This window comes from Doryrhamphus excisus, linkage group LG8 (genome assembly GCF_037039965.1).
Source record: "Doryrhamphus excisus strain RoL-2023G ecotype Guam linkage group LG8, RoL_Dexc_Guam_v1.1, whole genome shotgun sequence".
NCBI lineage: Eukaryota > Metazoa > Chordata > Actinopteri > Syngnathiformes > Syngnathidae > Doryrhamphus > Doryrhamphus excisus.
Genome location: NC_136364.1, coordinates 338,492 through 359,192, shown reverse-complemented (window position 1 = coordinate 359,192; position 20,701 = coordinate 338,492). Strand labels below are relative to the sequence as shown.

The 20,701-nt window shown below is 39.2% G+C and overlaps 2 long non-coding RNA genes across 3 annotated transcripts; both read left to right on the top strand.

Moving 5' to 3' along the window:
* Positions 1–8,217: 8,217 nt before the first annotated feature.
* Positions 8,218–16,425, top strand: LOC144899638 (uncharacterized). 2 transcript variants are annotated; one of them, XR_013627931.1, is made up of 8 exons: positions 8,218–8,948; positions 9,017–9,188; positions 10,456–10,512; positions 11,480–11,583; positions 13,684–14,726; positions 14,822–14,963; positions 15,122–15,218; positions 15,559–16,425. It is a non-coding gene; the product is annotated as an uncharacterized LOC144899638 (long non-coding RNA). The 2 variants fall into 2 exon arrangements; XR_013627932.1 differs by having other exon boundaries at positions 9,021–9,188; positions 15,559–16,424.
* Positions 16,426–17,523: 1,098 nt separating this feature from the next.
* Positions 17,524–18,832, top strand: LOC144899618 (uncharacterized). Its single transcript, XR_013627892.1, has 3 exons — positions 17,524–17,660; positions 17,886–18,132; positions 18,562–18,832. It is a non-coding gene; the product is annotated as an uncharacterized LOC144899618 (long non-coding RNA).
* Positions 18,833–20,701: the final 1,869 nt, after the last annotated feature.

Genomic DNA, 20,701 nt, shown 5'->3' with positions numbered 1-20,701 from the left:
CTGGCCCTTTAAGCTGGCCCTTTAAGGCTGGCCCTCTAAGGCTGGCCCTTTAAGCTGGCCCTTTAAGGCTGGCCCTTTAAGCTGGCCCTTTAAGGCTGGCCCTTTAAGCTGGCCCTTTAAGGCTGGCCCTCTAAGGCTGGCCCTTTAAGCTGGCCCTTTAAGGCTGGCCCTTTAAGCTGGCCCTGTAAAGCTGGCCCTCTAAGGCTGGCCTTTTAAGCTGGCCCTTTAAGGCTGGCCCTTTAAGCTGGCCCTCTAAGGCTGGCCCTTTAAGGCTGGCCCTTTAAGGCTGGCCCTTTAAGCTGGCCCCTTAGGGCTGGCCCTCTAAGGCTGGCCCTTTAAGCTGGCCCTTTAAGGCTGGCCCTGTAAGCTGGCCCTTTAAGGCTGGCCCTTTAAGCTGGCCCTTTAAGGCTGGCCCTTTAAGGCTGGCCCTTTAAGGCTGGCCCTTTAAGCTGGCCCTCTAAGGCTGGCCCTTTAAGCTGGCCCTCTAAGGCTGGCCCTTTAAGGCTTGCCCTTTAAGGCTGGCCCTTTAAGCTGGCCCCTTAAGGCTGGCCCTTTAAGGCTGGCCCTTTAAGGCTGGCCCTTTAAGCTGGCCCTTTAAGGCTGGCCCTTTAAGCTGGCCCTGTAAAGCTGGCCCTCTAAGGCTGGCCTTTTAAGCTGGCCCTTTAAGGCTGGCCCTTTAAGCTGGCCCTTCTTCTTCTTCTTCTTCTTAATTTATTTCAGACATGAATACTATGTTACATTATATTCTTTCTCACATATGCACTTACAATATCTATTTATATATATATATATATATATATACATACACAAATATATACATACATATACATACACAAATATCTACATACATACATATATACATATATACACATACACATACATGCATACACACAACACCTCATTACTACACATGTCTGAAAAGGAGCAGGAAGAAGCAAAGCTTATTAAATCCTACCCCTTCTCCACGCCATAGCAGTTACCAATTCAATAAGTTTTTTTTTTTTTTTTGTTTGCTTTTTTTTTCCACACTTATGACAAAACAACAAAAGAAGAGTGGGAACATCGGACACCCCAGCAAAACCCCAGAACATTGCTGAAGCACACCACCAACCCCGCCAGTCAACCCACCTGGCCCCGACCCCCCTAGCCCCTGAGTGCACCCACCGAGTGCCCAGCACCCCAGCAGTCCCCGCACACCCCGCTGCCCTCCAATAAGACGCCATTTTGGCTGAACCCACAAGTATGTGTGATCCCTGGGCGGGCCTACATTTGGATGGATTGTTTGTTCTGTTATCCAACAGACCTCTTCCTCGTGCCACAGACATGTTACCAACATGTGGTCAACGTGACACCCGATGTCCAACCATCATTTACCTCATTATTGTGAGGCCACACGGAATGCTCCCATAAGAAGCACCCACCAAGCCCGGGCGCCCACAGCGCCATCTGCGGCTATTGAGGCCCCAGCCCCGCCAGAGAGCAGCAAGCAGCTGCTGAAGCACCTGAGACCCAGACTCACACCCCCAGTAGCCAGGGGAGGCCAGACAAGGCAGGGTCCACTTTACGAGGCCACAGCACACTCCCGCCCTTCCCAGAGCTTCACCTAGATGCCCGACATCACCCCCCCCTCATGTTGTCTGCCTATAAATGATGTTACCATGATGTAAACATAACAACTGGATTTGTTGCAACTTGGCTCACAGCAACTGTTATGTAATCTATACAATGCGGTTTACAATTTGCTTTCTGGTACTCATGATTCCCTTTCATATTTACTCATAAGATTGTTTATAAATAGTTGTTTAAATCTATTTAGCGTATCACAAGTTTTCATCTTTAAATCTAAATTATTCCATATATCTACTCCGTTGATTGACATACATCTTTGCTTTACATTTGTTCGTACTTTCCCTTTTGTATACACACTCATTCCTCGTAGGTCATATTGACTAGTACGAATCTGAAACATCCCCTGGACAACATTTGGGAGCATGTTTTTATTTACCTTAAACATCATTTGCGCAGTTTTGAAATCAACTAGGTCATAAAATTTTACAATTTGTGAATGTAAAAAGAATTTACTTGTTGGTGCTTGGTAAGCAGCTTGATTGATTATCCTTATTATTCTCTTTTGCATCATGTAAATTGGTTTTGCAATGGTTTTGTAGGTGTGTCCCCAGATTTCAATGCCATAGACAATATATGGCTCTATAAAAGTTCGATATAGTAATTGTAGAGAGTGTTTATTGAGGATATACTTTAGTTTATATAGTATTGCGATTACTTTTGATATTTTGTTTTTTATATGATTTATATGTGATTTCCAGTTGAGTTTGTCATCTACAATAATTCCTAAAAATTTGCTTTCCTTTACGCGTTCAATTTCCGTATTCTCTATTTTAATTTGTGTTTGTTTTATTTTTTTATAGTTTCCAAATATAATATATTTGGTTTTATGTAGGTTTAATGATAATTTATTTGTGGCGAGCCATCTTTTTATGGTTCCGAGCTCCCTCTGCACTGTAACCAGGAGATGTTCCAGATCCCCACCAGTACATAATACATTTGTGTCATCGGCAAACAAAACAAAATGTAACAGCTTAGACACTTTACAGATGTCATTCATATATATAATAAATAATTTAGGACCCAGCACAGAACCTTGTGGTACCCCGCATGTCACATTCAGTAGATCAGATTTATTATCATTTAGTTGCACATATTGTTGTCTATTATTTAAATAATCTTGTAACCACCTTAGTGCTATACCTCTGATCCCATATCTTTCCAGCTTCTTTATTAATAAGTTGTGGTCAATAGTATCGAATGCTTTTTGTAAGTCCATAAAAATACCAATTGCATATTCCTTATTATCTATTGCTGTCGCTATTTTTTCTGTAAGTTCCATGACTGCTAATGTCGTAGATCGCTTTGATCTGAACCCATATTGATGTTCAGTTAGTACTTTTTGTGTTTCTATAAAGTGATCAAGTCTATGGTTAAAAAGTTTCTCTAAAATTTTGGAGAATTGTGGAAGTATAGAGATGGGTCTATAATTAGCGAATATATGTTTATTTCCGGTTTTATATATTGGAATGACTTTTGCTATTTTCATTTGATTAGGAAATATGCCTGTTTGAAATGACTGGTTGCAAATATGGGTCAGAGGTGTAGCTATACAATCTACAACTTCTTTTACTAATTGCATATCAATGCCAGTATAGTCAACTGATTTTTTGTTTTTACATGTATTTACCACATCCACAAGTTCTCTTTCAGTTATTTTCTTGAGGAAGATGGTATTTGGATTTACCTTAATAATATTCTCATCTACATCTTGAGTTGCTGTTGGGTGTACAATTTCTTTTGACAAGTCATGGCCCATATTCACAAAATAGTTGTTAAAGCCATTTGTAATTTCATTAGCTTTGGTTATATGTGGCTGATTCTCTTTAGTAAAGTAATTAGGATAATATAATTTAGTAACTCCTTTTTTAATAATAGTATTAAGCACTTTCCATAAACTCTGTGTGTCATTTTTGTGCTCTTCTAATTGTCTATGATAGTAATCCTTCTTATTGGTTCTCAATATGCTAATTAATTTATTTTTATATTTTTTATATTTATTCTCAGCTTCCTTTGTTCTTGACTGCAGAAACTGTTTGTAAAGTAGGTTTTTCTTTTTACACGCATTTTCCAAACCCCTTGTCATCCAAGGCTTTTCACATTGTATTTTCTTCTTTTTTGTTGTAATGGGACAATGTTTATCATATAATTTGGTAAAAGTTGCCAGAAATTCTTCGTATGCTTTATTAGGGTCATTGTTTGAGTAAATACCTGTCCATCTTTGCTCTTTTAAGTCCTTCTTAAGTGCTTCTATGGATTCAGTTGTTCTATATCTTATGTTGTAGGTATCAGAGTTTGCCTGTGTTTGGGTGTCATATGAACATTGTACTGTTATGAATACAGGTAAATGGTCACTGATGTCATTAAGAAGAAGTCCACTTACTATTTTTTTCTCCATTGCATTGGTAAATATATTATCTATTAGTGTTGCAGTGTCTGTTGTTATTCTACTAGGTTTTAATATGGTAGGAAATAAATTTACACTGTACAGTGATTCAATATAGCTTTTTGTCTTATTGTGTTTATGTGGGTTTAATAGATCTATGTTAAAGTCACCACAGACAATTACCATTTTTCTATCATTCATCTTATGATACATTTCAATAAGTTTATCATTAAATACATCTATACAAGATCCTGGTGTTCTGTAGATGCAACTTATTATTATGTTACTGGTTTTCCCCATATCTATTTCTATTGTGACACATTCCATGATGTTTTCTATTTGCACTGACATATGCTCAATTTTTTTATACTTTAAATCACTGCTCACAAATAGGGCAACTCCTCCTCCCTTCTTATTGCTCCGATTTGTGGTAAATAATTCATACCCATCTAAACTAACATCAGCTTCTTTCTCACTGTCCAACCAAGTCTCTGATATTGCAATCACGTTAAAGGTAGGAATTTGTTTTAAATAGTCCCTGATTTTGGTGAAGTTTCTACTCAAACTTCTGCTGTTGAAGTGTATGACTGAAAAGGTTCCATCCATTAATTTTTTTTCTGTAAATGTCTCATCTGTGTAGTAGTCACAGCTACAGTTAATTGTGTTATAATGATGATTTTCTGAATCAATACTATTGTCTATATCATACATCTTGTGTTCAGTGTATGCAAAAGTTTCCAAATTCAGCTGTTCTAAATCATGATGTTCACTGCTCACGCTGTCTGCCACAGTCTCAATCAGTCCATCATCGTCTAAATCACTGAAGGGAAGTCTATATTCATTGTTCAGTTCCATTATTGGCATCATAGTGTATCATATAAACACAGTTATAATTTGGGATAAATGCACTTTTGTTCATACCCTCATTTACCTCATATATTTCACTCATAATATCAATATCTATATTTATATATGCATCCATGTTCTAATATATGCCCATTTTCTATATCCCACCACAACATATTGTCCATAGCCTGTCTTTCAATCAATTATAACAACAATTGTTCATTTCCTTCTTCTAAGTTGTTCAAGGTCTTTCAAGTCTCTTATCATCCTCGGCTGTGACCCTTCTTGTTCTCTTATCCATATGTTGCCATTTCTGGTCCATGTTGCGAAAATGCTTTTTTGTTTTCTTAGTATCCTTGCCTCTCGTGCAATGTCCCCATTTTTCTTTGTCAAGTGCTCATTTAAGTATACATTTGTACCTTTAAGTTTCTTTGCTTGCATTAACAGTTCATTCCTATGCTTTCTACTGATAAATCTTATGATGATAGCCGGTTTCTCCTTCTCTGTCTTTCTGGGTAATACGTGACAGATAGATATATCAGCACTTTGAATGCTTATGTTCTTACTGTGCAGAAATCCCACTACTTGTTGCTCCAGTGTCAGTAGTTCTTCCCGTGGTGCATCTTCTGTTGTCTCCAAGTTAGCTGTAGCTCGTGCGTAAGTTCGGTGTCGCGTTTCCAGACCTGTTAGTACCAAGTTGTCTCTTTTCGTGTATTGTTCCAATTCGTCCACCCTCTGCTCCAGCACAATAATCCTTCTGTCTTTTTCCATTAGCATAGCCTTCAAGGTTTTTACTTCCTCCACCAGTCCAATTAGTCGTTCCTGTTGTGATGTTAGCTTTGCAAGCTCACCAGACATAAAATTCAATGCTTTTTTAATCTCTTCCATGTCGTCAGCTGCTGCCGTGTCCTTATCTTTGTCCCGTGTATTGCTTCTCCCACTAGGCATTCTCGTTTCACTAGTCAGTGATTTGAGGGGGGGGTAAATAATAATAATAATAATAGTCCGGTGTCTTCCGGGTTTGCGTAAAGCTTCACTCATTTCCCGGTAAGTCAGCATGATGTATTTTGTATGGATGAATTCATTGAAATCTCAAGATATATGATGGTTTGGCAGTAGTTTTAAAGCTCAGTCCGCTATATTGTCAAAAGTGTCACTCTTGTATTTTTTTCCTCTTATACAGCATGATACTCCAAAACAATTAGCTGCACCACATACAGTTGAAATAAAAGTCTATGGTCACGTCGCGGTAAAACAGTTCAACTTTGCAACAACTTTTCACTCCTTTCCCGGTCAGCAAGCATGATGTATTTGGTGTCAATGGATTGGTTGAAATCTCAAGATTCATATAATACCACTGGTTTGGTGCTACCTTTGAGTCCGCTAGATTGTCAAACATGTCCATGTTGCATTTTTCTCTCTTATGCAGTACGCTAGGAGCCTCCAGCACGCTAGGCCTAATGTTTGTAAACATTGCCAATCATGAATTGTTATTAGTAAGGATCATTTGAGATGGTTATGTTTTAATGTGATGTTTTGCTTAATGTCTATAGCCTGTACTATTTACAGCATCATTTAGTTTGTTTTTGTAACCCACATGGAAGTTATGCATCCTTGGAAAATAATGAAAATATATTTTATAATCAAATGATGATTATGAATATTTCTATCATATAAAAATATTCCCCGGTCTTTTATAACGTCCGTGAATGCAACCCAGTCACATGACGGAAGACGGAACGTTCTTCCGCTTGCGCTGCGTCTCAGCCAATCAGGTTCGCCAGGGCCGCAATCAAATACACCGGTGCGCTCTCCCTCACACACACTGGTGAGGAGACAGGCTACAGGACGCTGCTAACACGGTTAGTCTCGAACAAACTACTTCAACTTATATATATTGTTGATCGTTCTCTAAAACTTTGTGCATTATAAAACTTGTAGAAGCCGCGTGCCGTCGCTGCAGACATCTGGGTTCTAGAGGGGACTGAATTACGAGGGAATCGGTGAGTCTGGATGCTATTGTTGCGTGTGGTTAGCTTATGTAGCGTTAGCATATCAATGCGATCGGCAACCAACTTCGCTGCTGTAATGCGATTCATTGTTATGCTAACCCCCAAAACGATAATCAAACTTTTTAACTTGATTAACTGTTTAAATATTGAGCCACTGCTTTTGATTACTGTGTATTCTGAATGTTATGCACCTTAAATTGCATTTTAAAACAATCCTCTTTAAAGCTAAACCGGGGTTGATCATTGAAAATGTATTTTTATATTCTGATTTTGCATACTGATTCATTGATTTGTGTACACTGAGCTAGCTGATGATAATTATGACTGATTTACTGATAGTGGTCCTGTCTGTGATATACAGGCCAGGTGTGCCTGGTTGGGGACCCCGAGGCGAGCTAGACCCAAAGAGAACCGAACCACTTCAACATCCTCCTGCGGTCTGGTAGGGGTGTTGGCAGCCAGTTCTCTCCCACCTATGCACTGGTCACTTTATCTGTTCACATATGAACTCTGTTGCGCGCGATCATGGACAATTTCCACATATACCATGGACTCTGGGTTCCTATGAGATGGACATTCGCTCCACACATTGTTGTGGCCACTGACCCTTTATTGTGAATACTGTGATTTTGTGCTTTGTGTGATTTGAAGGGCGTTTACACCCTGGACTGTGCTGAACCACTGTTGAATTGTGATTTCTTTATTTGTAAGAAACAAATGAACTAGATTGAAAGACTGAAGTGCACTTCATCAAACAGCTATAGGAATTCCCAAAACCTCTATACCATTTTACTGCCGTTTGTAAATATTGTCAATAATTTGTCACTGTTTGCACTTAAAGCAAATAATAAGGCACCAAGCCACTTAAAAGTACATTTTGTGTCTTGTGTGATATTACTGTACCTCAACCTCCCTAGAGCCGAGCATAGATCTTCTGAGCTAGTCCGTACTTGTATTTAATTCATCTTGACCTTTTCTTGCATTTCTCATACGTATATGCTACATTTTCACAAAATGCAATTTGATATTGTAATACTTACTGTAATACATTACCGTTGTGGTGTACTGGCCACCGGTCCAGGGTGTACCCCGCCTCTCGCCCCCAAGTCAGCCGTACTATGTACTATGTACTATGACTGTTGTGATCAGAGGTGTAAATGTTCAGAAATCCCATGTGTTTGATTGTAGGACCTTCTGGGCTGTGACCTGTCTGAGACTTCAGGACCATAGACAGCGATGGTCACAGACTGAGTCAGTCTTAAAGGTACTATATGTAAGAAATGTGTAGATTGATTGATTTTTGAAAAAATGGGACATGGGAGATGATAGCCGTATGGCTAATTTGCACTTCCCATTGGCAGCTTGGTTTTGAACATATAAATCACATTATTCATAAAACATGCAAGGTTATGTGTTTCATGCGTATTACTATATTGCAACTTGCCCAAGTGCACACTAGATGCTGTAAAGTGCTATTTTCATTTGACAATTCTCCAAACATTTTACAATCATGAAATACCAACAATGGTCATTTTATAATACTGAGAGAACTAGACTCTAAAAATGATTCATGGGATTAGTTAGTTGAGCTTAAAATCAAGAGCTTTTTCAACATAAAAGAATAAGGTTGTTACATGGACTTATTATAACAAGTTGGTAACTTATTTGAAGAAGTTGGTCCAGCTGAAAATATGGGCTTAGTTAGTTGAGTTGAGTTAAAATCAAGAGCTTTTTCAACATAAAACGATAAACTTGTGTCACTGACTTATTAAAACAAGTTGTTAACTTATTTGAAGAAGTTGGCCCAGCTGAAAATAGAAAAATAGAAATGTTAACTTAAATATGTATGTATATTTTGAAGCAAACTTTTGAACAAATTCAAATACAAAAACTTTATCTGTCCCCAGGGGTAATTCAAAGGCCACATTAAACATGCCGTTTCAAAACAAGAGCACCGCTCATGTTTCATGTTCATAGTAATGGGAGCTTTTATTTTGAAAAAAACAGGGAAGACGTTCTATTGTACGATGTCTCCGAGATGTCAGGACCAAACGTTTCTCCGAATTTTCTGGATGAAGGTAAGCTACAGGGTCACATTCTCACTTAAAAGGTTGTTAAAACTTGATGAAATGACATATTCCCACAGCTAGAGCCAAATGTTCAACAGCTTTCAGAAGCTGCTCTGCTCCTGCTCCTGCTTCTGGTTTTATCCTGCAATCACGTACAGAGAGGAGCCAGACTGCGACTGCTATTAATGCCTGTTGGAAAATCCCCAAAATCCCAAGAAAAAAACAAGAGTTTCTATGGAGCAATACGAGGTAAGTAACTGTTTTTGCTTTATTTTGTTCATAACGGCTACTAACTGTATCAGCAAATGTTGCACTAATTCGTGTTAACGCAGACATCATTGAAATGAAGCTAATGTAGCCATTTTGTAAAATGGTAGCTTCATAGCTGCCTATAACTGCATGTTACAAAACTTTAGAACTGAAGCTGTTCATAAATGTCCTTTTGCCCGCGCTCTCTCGCCCAGCGCCGCCCCTCGACCGTTTATCGTCAGACAAAGACGTCTGTGGCAGCCGAACGATTTGAATTAGCGGTAAACGTTAGTTAGTATATCACTCTTATCAAGGTAAGAGAAATGAGTGTATTGTTTTGTTCACATTTTTTCCAAGTTTGGACTACATTGATGAAGTTTGGCCAGCTAGTAGTTTCTGTTTTAAGTGACGTGTTGGTGTGTGTCTATGAGAGGTTAAGGCACCCACATTAGTTGTAGATACGCCATAGAACAAGTTTCCTTTTAGTAAGGCTGCAGTAGGCCTGGCTATTTTTCTCTTTTGCTATTGAGACAGGTGGCATTTTCTGAAGTTAGGAATGAATGTATACACACAAAATGTGTGTATAGTGGTGTGTAGTGTTTTTTTTTCTCATTTAGCTCACTTTAAAAGTCCAAAATATTGTGAAGCAGTTCAACCATATTTCAAATCCTTTAGAACCCAAGACAAAGGATCATTTTTGTGCAGTTGGTTGCAAGCACATTTTTCACACTTTTTCCATCTTCAATTTAGAAACACATCATAGGCAATATATTTTAAGTCATAAGTCATGCTGCACACGCTGTAAGCACTAAAGCTATGAATCACTAAACAATTCCAAATGTCATGAAAAAATTCAAAGCCGTTTAAATAGAGCTTTGTTTAGTTTTAAAAATGAATTGGACCTGTAAACTTGTGTCAAGAAAAAGTGATCTTTGAAAGCATTATAGGCTTAGACCATGGTGGCCATGGTGGAGAACTTCTCCCTTGCCTCCATTGGGAGCGTTATTGGGAGCGTTATTGCTCGTTTAAAACATGGGGCAGCCTGAGAACCCATCTGTCAAGAAGCCATTCAACTCGTGAGACAGGGACACGCAGAGAAGTTCTGTCTTTGAAATGTTCATGTTGCTCTTTAAACACCATCTCCACAGAAAGAGAATACTTTGAACACATTGGCCGTCATTTAAAAAAGCAGGAAACAGTGTCTTGTGTTTTTGAAAATTGCTCTTGCTCTCAAAACAAACATTTCTGGAACATTTGCCTCTCATAGGAGCCGGAAACACACTCCTCATTCCCTGGATGACTTCAAGCCTGAGCTCTTGCAGAGGTACTGTATGTTCATCTTTCAAATACAGGGGTCCTTTTGATATGATCCTTTTGACGAGGATATGGAGGTTACAGTGAGTGAAGATCCTGAAGATGAAGAAATGAGAGAACTGCCACTGCAACTTCATTGAAAAAAATGTAGCCCACCTGCTGTTGAAAATGGAAAGCATATTCAATGTACCACAAAGGTGTATTCATGAGTTAGTGGAAGAACTGCACTTTATTTCTTCATCAGCTTCAGGTCCTCTTTTGAAAGATATTTTACAGTCATGCTTAAAGAGGCATAATTGTTGATGAAAAGTTGATGATGTGATCATCTCAGAGATGGCGACAGACCTATCTGTGCAAGTCTAAGCCAATGACATTAGCTCTAGGACATACTGCTCCTCTTTCCACCTTTCCACCTACAAAAGAAGGGAGCATTTTTCCATGGTGGAACCTACAGAATATCTAATCATGTCTTCTCAGTTCTTCTCAGGGAGAAGAAAAGTTTCCAACATGTACCAATTTGAAAGTCCTTGCATGAGGTTTTGAAGAAAAAAAGAGATCCAGGATTTGCTCAAACATAGCTCTGAAGCAGACAGCAGCTCTGACACTCACTACAATTCATTTCATGATGGCATACATTTGAAAATCAATAAATTGCTATGAGAAAAGAATCCAGCCATTTCTCTCATTCTGTATGTGGATGATTTTGAAGTGTGTAATCCACTTGGCACATCAAGAAAAAAACACAAAATGACTGCTGTGTATTGGGTTTTAGCCAATGTGCCACCATTGCTCAGATCCTCGCTCACATCAATCTACCTTGCCATTCTCTGCAAGGCTGATGATGTTCAAAAGTTTGGCTATAGTGCTGTGTTAGAACCACTGCTTAAGGACCTTCCTTGCCAGCCTAGAAGAAGAAGGACTTTACATTCCTTCAATAGGTCTACGAGTCAAAGGTACTGTGTATTGTGTCGTTGCAGATAACCTTGGTGCCCACTCTATTGGAGGGTTTGTGGAGAGCTTCTCACGTCTCACAAGTACACACACCTGCAGGTTCTGTCTTGGAGAAAGATCTCAATTCCAGGTGAGTGAAGTTAAAACAGGAACAACACAAGAGCACAGGTTGCATGTTCAGACAGCACAGAGAGATACAAGTGCATTCTTCTCATTGTTATGGAGTAAAGAGACAGTGCCCACTGACTGACAAACTCAAATATTTCAATGTTTTATCTGGCTATCCACCTGATTTGCTACATGATCTCTTTGAAGGCGTTGTGCCTTTAGAGTTAGCACTATGCCTAAATGTGTTCATCAAAGAGAAATATTTCACACTCGAGGAATGAAATCAATGAATCAAAGAGTTCCCATACAGATGGACAGATAGAACGGATGCACCGCAACCAGTTCCACTGACTTTTGCTGCAAGAAAAACTGTTGGTGGAAATGCCCATGAAAACTGGGCTTTGCTTCGCCTCCTTCCCCTGATAGTTGGAGAAAGAATCCCTGAGAATGAACCAGCATGGCTGATCCTTCTGAACCTTAAGGACATAGTTGAACTTGTCCTTTCTCCTGTTCACACAGACCTCGCTGTTTGTTTCCTTGAAAGCAAGATTTCTGAGCATCGGCACAGATTCCTGGAGGTTTTCCCTCAGGAAAGCATCATTTTCTTGAACACTACCCACACCAGCCAGATGAAAGCTTTTGGTCCACTTGGTTCATTTGGTTCACTTTGTGGACTATGCGCTTTGAAGCTAAGCACAGCTTTTTGAAGCGTGTGGTCAGACATACGCATAGCTTCCGAAACATTCTGTTGTCTCTTGCAGTGAAGCATCAGTTAATGATTGCATACCATCTACATGGCAGTAAAATTGTTCAGTCTCTACAAGTAGCAAAAGTGTCAACAGTGGATTTGACTGTGCTGAGGGAAGACATTAAGAAAGCAGTGGAATGAAAATTCCCTGGTGAATCATTTGTCCACATGGCAAACACAGTGTGCTACAGTGGCACCAGTTATTCCACTGGCATGATCTTGGCACGTGGTTCAACAGGTGGTCTGCCAGATTTTGTAGAATTGATGCAGCTTGTTGTCATAAATGGCAAGGTTGGCTTCATTGTCAAATGTTTCAATTCATGGTATATTGAGCATCTTAGAAACACAACAAGTGTTTTCAAGCTCATTGAGCCTCGTGAGTTGTTTGACATCTTCCCCATGGCAGCATACGGTGTTGCAGGGAAGCGTATGGTGACCCAGAAGTGCTACATGAATGTACCATAGATTGCAAAGGGGTCAGTATAACTCATCATTTGTTTGAGTTTATAGGAGAGACCTCAAAAATGGCATCATCCTCTCTGTATATGGGGTTACTGTCTCATTACAAAAACAAAGTTGTTGTTTTTTTTTCAATGAACGTGCTTGCCCCACACTTGAGCACAAATGATCATTTTCACTTGCAGGTGTAGTGAGAATATACAACTCCTTGAATGTGTGTATTCCAATCATATTTTTGTGACGAAGTGTGATAATGTTCAACCTATAATCAAACATGAGACAATATTAGTTTGTCAATTTGCCAGAAGCATGGTAAGACTTTTAAACCCAGACCACACTGATTCTCGCTGAGGAGAGGATGTTAGGCTCTTGATGACTATGCCAATATGGAGATCTGAAATTATGATTTGTAGTAGTTGTAAATATGAGCTCCATAATACTGACACGAGATGGACAACAAGATGGTACAAGATCTTTGTAGTTTGACTTTTATGACATTATTCTTCAGGGGGAAATGTTCAAGTGAACAAAGCTTTGTTCCTATCCTTGTCTTTGCCACAGAAATAAAAGTCTTCAACATTTAATCATAGTATAAGCAGGCATATAGGATTCTTTGCATTGGCTTTTGTAGAAGTATACTTATGGACACAAATCTAAGACTTGGTGTGAAGTTTGATGATGAGGAAATGTCACGGATGTGTGATGTCAAATTTCTTGGAGACTGAATCAACCAGTACTTGTCAGCATACTAGTTTACTATATGATAAATGTGATGAAAATTCAAAGTCCAAAGCTTTTATTTATCTAGAGTCATTTTTAGTGGTCATATTCTTCTCCCATACTGAATGATGATGATTATATGATGTGTCTGCATGTATTCTAGAACCCAAACTGATGTCATGTTTTCTCTAATAGATACCCTGATGTCTCCTCAAGCCAAACTTGGGATCATTCTTCAGGACCGTGAAATTGGCAAACTGGACTTACCGGATGGAATCCCTGATGAACTTGAGTCTATTGTGAGGGAGAAATTTGGGCTTGATGGGAACTTTACCTTGCATTATAAGGATGCTGACTTTGGAGAGGAATATTTTTCTCTTACCTCAACAAGTGACACCAAGGACAAGGATACCATTAAGGTGGTTCACATTGTTGAACCTCCTACAGTTACTCTGACCTTTACTGATGGGTACTGACAGTTCCTTTGAAAGTGCATCAGTAGCCTCGCTCCCTACTTCTGAGACCTCTGTCCATCCTGCTAGCAGCAGCTGTTGCTCTGGATCGCAGGACACACTGATCACACTTTCATCACCTGAACAGGTTACTCACCGTACACAGTGTTGGCCCACTACATTTCCTGTACCTAATTTTGCTTACGACACAGAGCTTGTGCTGGCCTCAGGAAATGAAGTTTTCAAGAAGGATGGAATTCAGCTCAACTTTGCCACAATCCTTTGCCTCCAGACATCCTTGAGAAGCTGGCTGAAAGCATCTTACCCCACTAGTGCGCAGTTTAACCATGTTGCTGAGGCACTGATTCAGAAGCATCCTTGCCTTAAAGAACCAGGGTCATATAATGGATGCTACGCATGGCAACAAAGACTAAAACATAAAATGGCCAGCTATAGATCTAAATGGAGAGGGCTAGGATGCCCTGAGCTTGATGTGAACTCTCTCAGAAAGAAGCGAGCATAGAGCATGAGAAAGCCCCTGCAAAGAATATCCAAAAAAAAAGCCAAGAAGGGCAGGCAGAGGTGAACTATTTACCTCCTCACCCACAAGGAGAAACAGAAGGAACTTTGGAGCTCCTTGATGAAGTAAAGAAGAGGAACAACTGCCAGGTCATCAGTGAGAAAATGGCAAAGACTTTCTCCATTCGCAGGCAGGAAGTTGCACCACAAGCACCACAAATCTGTGACATAAGAGACCGATGGCCGGCTCTTTTCGATGCAACTCAGGTTAATATTGTTTTATAAAATGGTTTGCAGTATGTGCTATGTCAGTCAATTTACTACATGAACAAATTGCACCTTTTTATTTGTATTTTATACAGATAAATGAAGAATTCAGAAGGATCACCACTGGTTGCCTTGAGAGAACATTCATGGCAAAACTGGACCAGTATACCCCAAAAATAATGGCACTGGTGTCCTCAAGAGGAGGAGATTCAGCACATAAAGAACATGCTGCTAGAGGTATAAATAAATGTAACAAGGTTCATTTCAAATAGAAAAAAAAATCGCTTTATTTTTAGGAGGTGTTGATGGGTTAGTTAAATAAATATTTCAATCAATAAATCATAAATTCATCTTTTTAAAGATTGTTTCATTTTCTTGTATTATTTTATTTACAGGACCAGTCGGTAGAAAGTAGGAGAGAAGCTGCAATCCGTAGCCTAATCGTGTACCTGAGAGAACAGGAGGAGGATCTCTTTAAAGAACAGCTGCTAAGTAATCCAACACTTCAAGGATTTAACCTGGGCAGTATTTAGGGGGGGCAGACTGAATGACTGGGTGCAACTGAATGATAGGAACCAAAATCAGGACCATCAGTGATATATTCAGGAAGTTTTGTGAAAAGTGAAAGTTTTCTACGTTTTATCAGGGCTTTATGGGCAGCGTTTGTTTGTCAAAAGTATGTCATTAAAAATGTTTGTTTTGCTACTAAACAGCCATCCCCAAAGCCCACGTTAAATCCTGAAGTTAACCCAAGTGCAGATTCACTGTACATTATTCTTGTTTTTACATAAGACAAAAAACACTGATGTTGACTCTGATCTACTTATGCCAGAATGGTGATGAAGTGATGAAGATTGTTGTGAGCAGAGGGGCATCTGAACCAGCCAACGCAACAGTGGTGATTGAGGGAGCAGAAGTCCTGGATGGCCTGACTGTCCCAAGAGCATGTGCCTTGCTCATGGGACTAATGTATGCACTCAACCCGAGTTACCCAAAAGAGTTACCTGAAAAGCACTTTTGAGGTATTTCAAAAGATATTCCTTGAGCTGGATGCTCTGAGAGCAAGTCCCAAGGTAATGTCTCTAAAAGCTAAACTGCTGCACTGAAAATTAGGCTGCATTCTAATTTCACTGTTATGTTTAATGCAGTTTAATACAAGTCATTTCTTTGAAGGATCATTTTGAAGACTAGTTTGTCATTTTTTTTTTTTACTTTTGAGCTGTTAGCTGTCAATATTTAGACCTACATACATACGTACACATTTGATATATTCTGTGTTCTTTTTTGGAAGAAGTATGACTGCTATGTAAAATATGTTTCAATATTCTTCAGGAAGAAATATGTATAATATGTAATATTTGATTTCATGTCTTCATTTGGAGCTCCTCCATGTTTATTTGATGGTAAACAGTTGGACAAGTTGGCCATTATATGCAGTGGTGGAGTGAGTACACGACTTCAGTACTTGAGTAAGAGTACAAATCCTCCTTGTCAAATTTACTCCACTACAAGTAAAAGTAGCTCTGTCAAAATGTTACTCGAGTAAGAGTATGAAATCAATTTTCTACTCGAGTAAAGTACAAATCCTTAAAATCTGTACTCAAGTAAATTTACTCCGTTACTTTCCACCACTGATTATATGTAATAAACAAGTTTGACCATTAAACTGACTGAACTGTATTTATGTTCATAAAATTAACGTTATTGATAAAAAAAACAATTGAGAAAACAATTTGAAATATTTGTGATGAGGAATGAAAAACAAATGAGCTGGAATAGCTTAAATTAATTATATTGACAACTTCATTGAACTTTAACCATTTTATTAAAATTGAGTTGGTTCACCTGAATTGAACTTGAACCATTTTATTAAAATGAAGTTGGTTCACCTTAATTAACTGTTTGCAGGATGAAGTAAATCATGTCGGTTGTCCTTAAATAACTTAGTTAATAACATTAAAAGACTTGTTGGATTTACTGAAAGGTTTTAGTTGGAATTTCTTAAAAAGATTGACGCAAATTGTTACCTTCATTGAATTAAGCTGAGCCACTATATTTTTTTTTAGAGTGTATAGAACAGAAATATAAAGTGCTTGTTGAATTGCACGTTGCTCTCCTGCCTAAGAATAAAAGATAAATGATGACAGAATTACAGACTTATGACATACTACAATAATGAATTAGCAGTTATAATTTGTGGCTACCCAACTATGTAAAAATGCAACATTATAACATACAATAGATAATAACACACAACAAATCAGCAGCAGTGGACAAGTTAAAAATGATCACAATCAGTGGCAACGGGTTTGATTTTCCAAAGTTGAAGATGCTTGGAAAATGAAGCAATAGTGGGTAGATCAGGCACTTGGTGTGGAGTTCCAAGAATTTGTCGCTCCGTAGGAAAAAGTTGCTTGACCAAAGGTCCTTCTCCTTAAAAGAACAGTGGGTTAGCACAGCAAATCAGAGACCTTTTCTCCAAAAATAACAGGTGGACGAGAGCTTGGATGACTCTGACCTATCTCGCTTATGGGCGGTACAAAGTCAAAGTCTTCTTTTGGAAGCCTCAGTCCTCCTGTGGGCGTCTCTTTCCCGAGTGAATGGTCTTATATGGTAGAAGCACATGCATGCAGAAGCCAACTTTTAACATACACTTGCATACTTGCACTTAAGTGCGTTCACACTGTGTACAAGCAGAACAGAGACACCTAGTGCCAAAAACGCAGAACTACAGCACACAGACTTCCCACAATGCCATTTTTCTTAAAGGGCCATGACGCACTTTCCGGAAACGATGGTCGCAACATTCAGATGAAGCACGGACGGCCGGAAGCCCCGCCCGGCACGCTATAGAGCGGTTTCAAATAAAAGAGGGACGGCCTGAGGGCAACCTGCTTCTTACGCACTTTGAAGAAAATTGAACAAGTGTGAGTAGTAAGTACGCAAACTCTCTGTACTCTTTGTACACGCTATTAAAACATTATAATTGTTAAATGGCTTTAAGTGACCTTTAAACGGCATACATTGAGCTAGCTTAAGTAGCACACGGCCTTCAACTTCAGAGGCTCATATTCAAAAAACTAAAGCAGACAGCAGGCTGAATTCTATATAGTTTGAAAGCATATTGACTGCGCTTTCCCTCCTTTTTTTGTTTTACAGAACTCCCTTCTATGGCAGGAGGCTGGTCCACCGGTCACACCTGTAATTGATTGCAGCAGCTACTCACAGTGAACATGGCCACCTTGTGCCATGCCATTCTGCGCATGCGTCAGAGGATCGTTTGAGCTCAGACTTCCCAAGGCGAAGTTCGAGGGCGCCATGTTTTCACGGGAAGACAATGGAAGACGACGGAAGACGACGTGGACAGTCGTTTAACAAGGAAATTCATCGATGTGGAGCCATATGGGTAGGTCATATGCTTATCTGACTTGTTTTCTGTCACCTTTCCTGTTCCTGTTCAATGTTTACGTCAGTGTCATAATGTGACATACGCGACGTTAGCATTAGCTTACCTTTAGCCTGCCAGCCAGCTAGCTAGCTAGCGAGCTAGCTCGCTATCAACTGCGAGCTGTTTTCGGTTGCAGAACAGGAGATTTTTATGTTTATTAAATGTGTAAGGATTCGTCCCTTTTATATATGTTATGTGATTATTTTGGCAGCAGCAGTGTCCTCTAAGCCATGGGAACCGCGTGTAGCGCAAACATTTGTTGAAGTATGCTAGCGACCTGAGTCTTGTGGATACCGTCGGGGAGCGGGAGTTTTTGTTTGTGACAAGTATTCCATGGAAGTGAATTTTGGAACTTTAATTTCACCTATACACATACACCATCTCTAGACACCTGGGGTGAAGGACGCGCCACAGAGAGGCCGCCGCCGGGGTCAAGGTGGCCAACCCCTACAGAAGGTAACATTACAATATGTATATGGTTATTTGAATCTGGAAATGGCAGTTTAGCCTTTTAAGTTTTATTGATTTAAAGAGTTGGATAATGGAGTTCCTCAACGATATCCCGTTGTGAGGAAAAAAGAGTTTTGTTTAGGTTAGGTTTCAAGACACAGATGAAAAATGTGTATTAACCCATAGATGCATAAGTGGGTCAAAAATGACCCAGTCAGGTTGTTTTCTTGAAATATCTTCATAATGAATTTTTTTTTTATCATTTCATATTCCAGTTATTCCGAAAAAAACATGTTTTCAATATAATACCATTCAAATTTTTAACTTAGCTTTTATACATTTCAAGAAATATGGACTCTTATGGAAGAGTGTAGGGTCCAGTCACTCATGCATCTTAGGGTTAAGAACTAAGTTGATTTTGAGTGTTTTGTTTAAAAAAAAAAAAAACAAAAAAAAAAACCCAACAAATATTGTCAAGCAGCTTTGTCGTTTGGACTACTAACCATTGTGATGATTTTAGATTTTGTAGTTGCCATAATTGAAATGATTTCTCCATCCATTTAACAGAATGCTGAAGGATGTTGACGCTCAAGAATTTGGTCCCAACAGCTTAGACAAGGTAAGATTACAGTACAGCTGTTGAATGACACCAACATGGTTTAGCATGGTTTAGTTATTCATTCATTTTCTATGTCTCTTATCCTCACTAGGGTGGGGGTATGCTGGAGCCTGATTTGGGGCGAGAGGCGGGGTACACCCTGGACCGGTGGCCAGCCAATCCCAGGGCACATACAGTACATCCGGAAAGTATTCACAGCGCTTCACTTTTTCCACATTTTGTCAAGTTACAGCCTCATTCCCAATTGTATTAATTTAATCTCTTACCTCAAAATTCTACACAAAATACTCCATTATGACAATGTGAAAAAGTTTTTTTTTTTTTACTTTTTTGAATTTATTAAAAATAGAAAACAAAAAAATCACATTTACATAAGTATTCACAGCCTTTGCCATGAAGCTCAAAATTGAGCTCAGGTGCATCTTTTTTCCACTGATCATCCTTGAGATAATAACTGTCTATATAAGGTCCCACAGTTGACTGTGCATGTCAGAGCACAAACGCTAAGCATGAAGTCAAAAGAACTGTCTGTAGACCTGCGAGACAGGATTGTCTTGAGGCACAAATCTGGGGAAGGATACAGAAACATTTCTGCTGCTTTGAAGGTCCCAATGAGCACAGTGGCCTCCATCCCTACAGTGAAGCATGGTGGTGGCAGCATCATGCTGTGGGGATGTTTTTCAGCAGCAGGAACTGGCAGACTAGTCAGGATAGAAGGAAAAATGAATGCAACAATATATAGAGATATCCTGGATGAAAATATTGCTGCATTCATTTTTCCTTCTATCCTGGCTAGTCGAATAATGGGGGCCACTGTGCTCATTGGGACCTTCAAAGCAGCAGAAATGTTTCTGTATCCTTCCCCAGATTTGTGCCTCAAGACAATCCTGTCTCGCAGGTCTACAGACAGTTCTTTTGACTTCATGCTTGGCGTTTGTGCTCTGACATGCACAGTCAACTGTGGGACCTTATATAGACAGTTATTGTATTTCCAAATCATGTCCAGTCAACTGAATTTACTGCAGGTGGACTCCAATTGAGTGTATAGTAGACACCAAACGTCCAGAAGGAGGCGACTGGCACACTAGTGTGGGAAGTCCATACCTGCATGAGGAAAGTGGAAGTCAAAAAATAATCATTCTAATAATACGATTCCCAATTAAGGGAATAAATCCCAGGTCTTTGGTTTAGTTATGAAATGTTGAATTCATTTCACAGGTGCCTCAACCTGTGGCTGTGTTGTGTTTTTGTGCACCGTCATCTGGAAGTAAATACAGCTTTACTACAAATGCAGTGAAGCTGTTCTGGTTTGAAATAATGTTTTGTAGAAGATGTGTTAAGATCATTTCATTCAAAGAAGGCCATCTTAAAAAAATACTACACAATCATATTAGAAAAGTGGTGTAGGTGGTAGCTTAAATCATGTAAATATTACTTATAATTTGCTCCAAATAAAGT